We start from the raw sequence: 7,154 nt of genomic DNA, 5'->3' as shown, positions 1-7,154 counted from the left end.
AGACTAAGTGAATCTGAAAGTGATACAGAGAACAAGAATGTGAATAGTAAATCTAAAAGTGTTACTCCTGGAAGTAAATTACCCCATATAAGTGCCAAAACACAACAATCTCCCAAGTCAAGGGGAAGAAAATCCAATTTTTACCCAGTCCTGGATTTAGAAACAAAAGTGTAGACGGAAGTGATAGAAATGTAAATGAACATAAGTTAATCTGAAAGTGAAAAGTGATGGACCTATGTCTCCAAATTTGAATATTAAACGAAAACCAGAGAGTCCTGCTCCAGGTAGGAAAGCATCTTCAAAACAGGTGGGTTCAGTTGAGAAGCAGAGTTTAAGAAATCGTTCAAACAGTCCTGCTGGTCGATCAGTCATTCCTACAACAATGAGAAACCGTTCCAATAGTCCTGCTCCAAAACCTGCTGGAATTCCAGTCGCAATACTAACACTCCTAAAAATAAGCAAAGGGGGCTGGTTCCCCCAAAGAAAATACTCAATGGTCAAGATACGAATGGAGATAGTACAAGTCCAACAACCAGCAACCAATCAAATTTGCCAGCATTGAATTCGCCAGTTAAGATGATAAAAATGAGCCAGAAAATGATAGCCTAAGTCCAAAGCCTGACAGGCCTTCCAAACCTCCGAGGATTCAGAAACAGAAAGTCAGGATAGTAAAGGCCCCAAAAAATGGAAAAAGCCTACTTCCTGTCATTTCATAAAGCTATGAAACAGGAAGTGGCTCTCCAAATGGGTTTCCCAAACAACTCCAGGACCAAACCTAAAAGGGGGAATTCCAGTTGCAAAACCAACCAGACCAGAAACATCCCCAAAGCATCACCAACTGACCAAGGGTAAATATATTATACCACATTTGTTGATGTTGAACATGTATTTAAATAAAAACCAATTATCCTTTGGGGATATTTTTTAGGACAGAAATTGGGCCCTATTTCCCTATTCCCATATAACAGCATGTGTTTTTCTCTCTCTTCTTTTCCTCCTTGGATAGTAATTGTATTATGGGAAGCATGTCCAAAGTAGTTTTGACCCTGTATAGAGTTTAGTCCAGTCTGTATTTTTTTAGAGATATTCCACATTGTTTTTAGCTCCTCTATTCGAAGAATATGGAGAGCTATTGTAGATGCCCCGGCGTCGGCGTTGGTTAAAGATTTTTGTAAATTCAAATATCTCCATTATTGCTTGAGATATTCAATTGAAACTTACAATACTTATTTAAAGTAACAATTTACATCACATTGACAAGTTGGATAACTCTGCCTACAATATTTACAGAATAATGCCCCTTTTTAACTTAGAGATTTTGGTTAAAGTTTTTTGTAAAGTCAAATATCTCAATTATTGCTTGAGATATTCAATTGAAATTTACAATACTTTTTATAGTAACAATGTACATCAGTTTGCAAAGTTGCATAACTCTACCTGCAATATTTGCTCCTTTGAAACTTAGAAATTTTGGTTAAAGGTTAAAGGTCTTCAAAGATATTTACTTGAAACTTTACACATGTACTTAGGGTCATAATTGAAGGTCACATCTCAAGATTCATTACTCTGCCATGTATTTTGACTGAATTATGCTCCCTTTTGTACTAAAAAAAATCTCCTTTTCTTGGTTAAGTTTAACATGCAAGTTTTGCATATCTCTGAAACTATTAAAGATACAAACTTGAAACTTCATATGTATATTTTGTGGTCATAAATAATGATCACTAAACAGCACTCATATCTGTGTCAAGTATTTAGGCTGATTTATCTCCCACCCCTTTTTTTACTAAGTCTCTTGGTTAATGTTTACATGTAAGATTAAACATATCTCAATAACTATCAGTTATGTTTTGATTTGAAAACTTTTCACAATATGCATGAAGGGGTCATTATTGTATGTCACTGGACCAAATTCTTTGCATTTAGGCGGGGGGGCCCGGGGGGGGGCCGGAGGTTGATTTATCACCCCTTTTTTTCCTCCCTCATTTTGTTTTGGGAGTTTTTCCAAAAACAAAACTTCTTTTAAAAAAGGGTTCCCCCCACTATGAGGAGAAAAGGGGGTCCCAAACCAAAAAAAAACCCGGGGTCTCTGGGTTTAAAAAGGGTAAAGGCCCCACACTAAAAGCCCCTTTAAAAAAATTGCTTGCCCGGGAAAACCCAAAAATTCCCCACATTTATAGGGGGGTTTTTTCCAATATTACCTTGCAAAAAAATGTTCCCCCCATTTTTTGGCGGGGGGATTTTGGTCGGTGAAAAGATTCGGGTTTCCCTTGGGGGCCCCAAGGGTTTTAAAGGGTCACCCCCAAAAAGGGTCAAAGTTCAAAAAAAAAAAAAATTGGAAGATGTGAAATTTGACCATTTAGCCCTTTTCATTTTTTTTTGGGGAAAATTGTAAAACAAAAATGGTCATTATCAAGATATCTGGGGTTTAACTTTAAAAATTTTTTAGGCCCAATTTATTTTTTAAAAGGGGTCAAGGCACATAAAATGAAAAGAAAATCCCGACTTTTTGAAAACCTAAAAAATTTAACAAAGGGGAAGACAAAAAAAGTTTAATTTCCCTTTTGTTCTAAAAGGAACTTTAAACATTTTTTAAACCCCCCCGGAATTTTTATCTTTTAAAAAATAAAATTTTTAACCCAAAAAAGGTTGCTTGTAAAAATTTTCCATCTTTTTTTTGGGGGACTTAAATTATTTCTTTGTAAAAAATTTTTGTAACATTTTTTACCACATTGTTTTAAATTAAATTGGGCCCCCAAGTTTTATTTAAAACTTTTTGAAAAACTTTTTGGTTTTTCTTTTAACTTTTTTTTCCCATAAAAAAAAGTCTTTAAACAGAAAATTAAACCCCTTAAATTCAAATGAAAATTTTAATTTTTTCTCATAGAACAAATTTTAAATTTAAAAATTTTTTTAATTTTCAAGAAAAAATATCAGTTCGGGCTCTTTCCAAAAAAAAAAGGAATTGTAATTGAAAATGATTTCCCCTTTTAGAATAAAAACCCTTAAAAACCCAAAAATTTTTAAAAGTTTTTTAAAATTTAACATTTTACTTTTTTTTAGGGGCCCGTTTTAAAAAAAAAAACAAAAAATTTTATAAAGTTTGTTTTTGGGGGACGATTTAATCATCATTTTTTTGAGGGTTTTGTAAAAAAACACAAAAAATGGGTTCTTTTTATAAATGCCCTAAATTTGGGGTGTACCCACCCATAAATTTTAAAAGGTTTTTTCCCAATTAATAAATGAAAAGTAAAAGGTAAACTAAAAGGGTTTTTGGAAATATTTTTTTTAATTTTTTTTTCCTGGAACCATATTTTCCTAAGGGTATGGAAAAAAAATTTTTAAAATTTACTTTATGGAAATGCCTCCCCAAACCTTTGAAAATGTTTTTCCCTCCATGCATTTTTCCAGGTTCCATTCCCAAAATTTAAAAGGTCCCCAACTTAGGGGCTCATTGAAAAAAAACGTTTTCCCGGGAAAGCAAAAATTTTTCCAAACTTTCATAGGGGGTTTTTAAATTTTAACTTAAAAACCAAATTTTAAAACCATTGGGGTTTTGATGTCCCCATCCCCAAAAATTTTCAGATCCCTTCCCACCAAAATTTCCAAGGGTTTAAAACAAAAAGAGCCAAAATTTTCAGAAAAAAAAATTTTGGGAAGATGGTTATAGGGACCATTTTAGTTCTTTCCATTTTTTGAGGGGAATTTTTTTACCCACAAATTTGGAACTACTTTAAACTCCCAGGTGTTACAAAATTAAAATTTGGGTTAATTTTGGGAAAGGGCAAGGTCCCCTGGAAAATGTTTTAAAATTTCCCAAAGATGTTGGGGGGAAACCCATTTTTTTCTACTTTGAAAATGGGAAATTTTAAATGTTTAATTTTTTATAGAATTTTTTCACCGCCAGGGAGACTGTCCCCTCCCCAACAAAAAACCAAGTTTTCTAGGCCCAAAGGGTTTTAAAAAGGTCAAAATTTTAGAAGCCCCTTTAGAAAAAACCCAAACTTTTTTCTGGGGGGCCAAAACTTTTTACATGCATAAAGGATATTTCAATTTTAATTTTTTTGGGCACAAATGTTCATCTTTTGGTGGGGCTGAGGGGCCGTGCAAAAAAATTCGGGGCCCCTTCAAAACCAAAGGTTAAAGGGGTTCCCCCCACACTGCCCCCATATTTTTTTCCCCTTTTTTGATTTTTTTTTAATTTTTTTTTTAAAAACAAAAAACATTTGCCAAAAAAAAAAAAAATTTGGCTTGCAAATTTAAAATTTAAACCCCTTTTCCATCTAAAGCTTTTTTCTTTAAACGGGCTTTATTTTGTAAACTAGGGGCACCCTTTTTTAACTTAGTCTTTTGGGTTAAAATGTTTACATTTTAATTTTTTCCCCATATCTCAATAACTTTTTAAAATATTTTTTTAAAAAATTTCTTATTTTTGGCATTAAGGGTTTTTAAATTTTTAGGTCATTTGCCCAAGATCCATAATTCCCTATCTTGCTTTAAGTTTAAAATTTTTCCCCCCTTTTTTCAACTTAGGAAATTTTTCGGGGTTAAAGGGGTTTTGCTTTTAAGTTTTATCCCCCAAAAACCCCAAAAAGGGTTTGTGCCTTTTTTGGGGGCCCAATTTTTAGGGGCTTTCAAAAATAAAAAAAAAGCAGTTTTGAATTTTATTTTAAAATTTAAAAAAACACCCCCTTTAATAAAAAAACCTTTTTTTATTTTCCCCCCCATTTTCAAAATTATTTTTTTTCCAAAAGGAAAAGCATCTTTTATACTAAAAAAAAAACCCCACTTTTGGGTGGACAATTCCCCCGAACTAGTCCAAACCCTTTTAACTGTTCCCCGAACAGTTTTTTGTTAATAAATGGGAATTTTAAAAAGCTTTGGCATTTTTAGCTCGACTTTTCGCAGAAAAAATTTTTAAAAAAGCTAATCCCAGTAAACCCTTTTGGTGGCGGCGGCCCGGGCGGCTTTGGGTTTTCCCCCGGGGGGGTTAAAAGTTTTTAATGAAAGGGTTTTGTTATTCCTTTAAACTACTAAAGGGGAATTTGGTTTGGGAAAATTTTCACAAAATTTTTTTTCTCTTAAATTATCTAAGATGTTTGGGCCCAACCAAAGTCCCAAACCTGTTTTGTTTTTTTTTTCAAAATTTAAAGGGCCCCTTTTTTAATTTAGAAAATTTTTGGGTTTTAAGTTTTTGAAATGGAAAAGGGCTGGTTATCTCCTTTAATTTTATTAAAAGGGAATGGATTGAAATTTTCACACATTTGTTTTTCTTGATAATCTAAGATGAAAAGCCCCCAAGGGGTCCCATAACTTTTTTTGGGTTTTTTTTTTCAAAAATTTATCCCCCTTTTTCAAATTAGAAATTTTGGTTAATTTTTTTTGTATGAAAAGCTGGAAATTCCCCAAAAAACTACTAAAAGGGAATGGTTTTAAAAACTTCCACCCACTTGTTCCCTCTTGTTTAATTTCCTTAAGATGATTGGAAACCAAGCCCCCAAAAAACTCTAATTTGTTTTTTTAAAAATTTTTTATGCCCCTTTTTCGACTTAGAAATTTCTTGGTTTAAGGGTTTTTGCGTGAAAAGGCTGTTTTTTTTTTTTCCCAAAAACTTTTAAAGGGGAATGGATTAAAAAACTTAAAAAACCCCTTGTTTTCTTTTGATTAACCCTAAGATGTTTTGGCAAAAATTTTTCCCTTTAACCCCTTTTGATTTTGTTTTTTTTTACAAAAATTATGCCCCCTTTTTTGACTTAAAAAAATTTTTGGTTAAGTTTTTTCTTTAAAAGCGGGTTTTTCTCCTTTAATTTCCCCTGAAGGGAATTTATTGAAATTCAAAAACCCAACTTTTTCTTTTGTAAAAATTTTTAAATGTTTGGGCCAAAAAAGTCCAAAAAACTCTGTTTTGTTTTTTTAAACAAAATTTGCTCCCCCTTTTTTGGGAATTTTGGGGAAATTTTCCTTGGTTAATTTTTTTGCGTTTTAAAGTTTTGGTTCTCCAAAAACTATTGGAAAAAAATTTGGTTTAAATTTCACCCCCCACTTGTTCCCCTTTTTGATTTTTCTAAGTTTATTTGGCCCCAAAAAATTTTTCCAAAAAAAACTTTTTGATTTGCTTTTTTTAAAAAAAATTTAAATTCCCCCCTTTTTTTGACTTAAAAAATTTTTCCTTGGGTTTAAAAGTTTTTGCTTGAAAGGCTGGTACCCCTCCAAAAAAAATACTAAAAAAGGGAATGGTTTTGGAAAACTTTTACCCAAAAACTTTTTTTCTCTGTGTTTTTATCTAAAGATTGGAAAACAAGTCCAAAAAAAACTCTGATTTGCTTTTTTACATAATTTATGCCCCTTTTTTAAATTTAGAAATTTTTGGGTTTAATTTTTTTTGGGGGCCCCGTTTTAAAGGTTTGTTAAATTTCCCCATAACTACTAAAAGGGAATAAAAAATTAAAAAAACTTCCCCACACACTTTTCTCTGTAAATTTATCTTAGTTTTTAAATCCCGAAACCAAAGTCCCCAAAAAACTCTGTTTGCTTTTTTGAAACAATTTATGCCCCTTTTTACTGGGACTTTTTTCGAAAAAGGGAAATTAAGTAAAAAGCTATTGCATTTTTCCCCGAGCGTCGGCGTCGGCGAAACCCAAACTTATTTTTAAAGTTTTTTTAAATATTTTCCAAATTTTTTCAAAGCCCCTTTTGACTTTAAGGGTTTTTAAAAAAACTTTGAACCCCCTTTTTCACCTTTCCTTTAAACCCCAAAAACCTGTAACGGGAAGGATTGGGGAAAACCCTCTTTTAAAAGGGTTTTTGGACAAAAATTACCCCCCCCTTTTTTTCGACTTAAAAATTTTACTTTAAAAAAGGTTTTTTTAATATTTTTCCAAAATATTTTTTAAAAAAGTCCTTTTGACATAGGGCTTTGAAAACTTTGCCCCCCAACTTTTTTTCAAAAAAATTTCTGCCCCCAACCTGAAAAACGGGGAGGGGGGAAAAACTCTTTTAAAAAGAAATTTTGGGACAAAATTAGCCCCTTTTTAAAAAACTTAAATTTAATTAAAAGTTTTTTAAAATGGGTTTAAAAAATTATTTTAAAAAATTTCCCCTTGACATATGGCTTTAAAAACTTTTGCAAAAACTTTCCCCTTTTTCCCATGCCC

This window comes from Ruditapes philippinarum, unplaced genomic scaffold (genome assembly GCF_026571515.1).
Source record: "Ruditapes philippinarum isolate M1 unplaced genomic scaffold, ASM2657151v2 ctg1202_1_1_1_1, whole genome shotgun sequence".
In the NCBI taxonomy this organism is placed as follows: domain Eukaryota; kingdom Metazoa; phylum Mollusca; class Bivalvia; order Venerida; family Veneridae; genus Ruditapes; species Ruditapes philippinarum.
Note: the sequence above shows the minus strand (reverse complement) of the source record.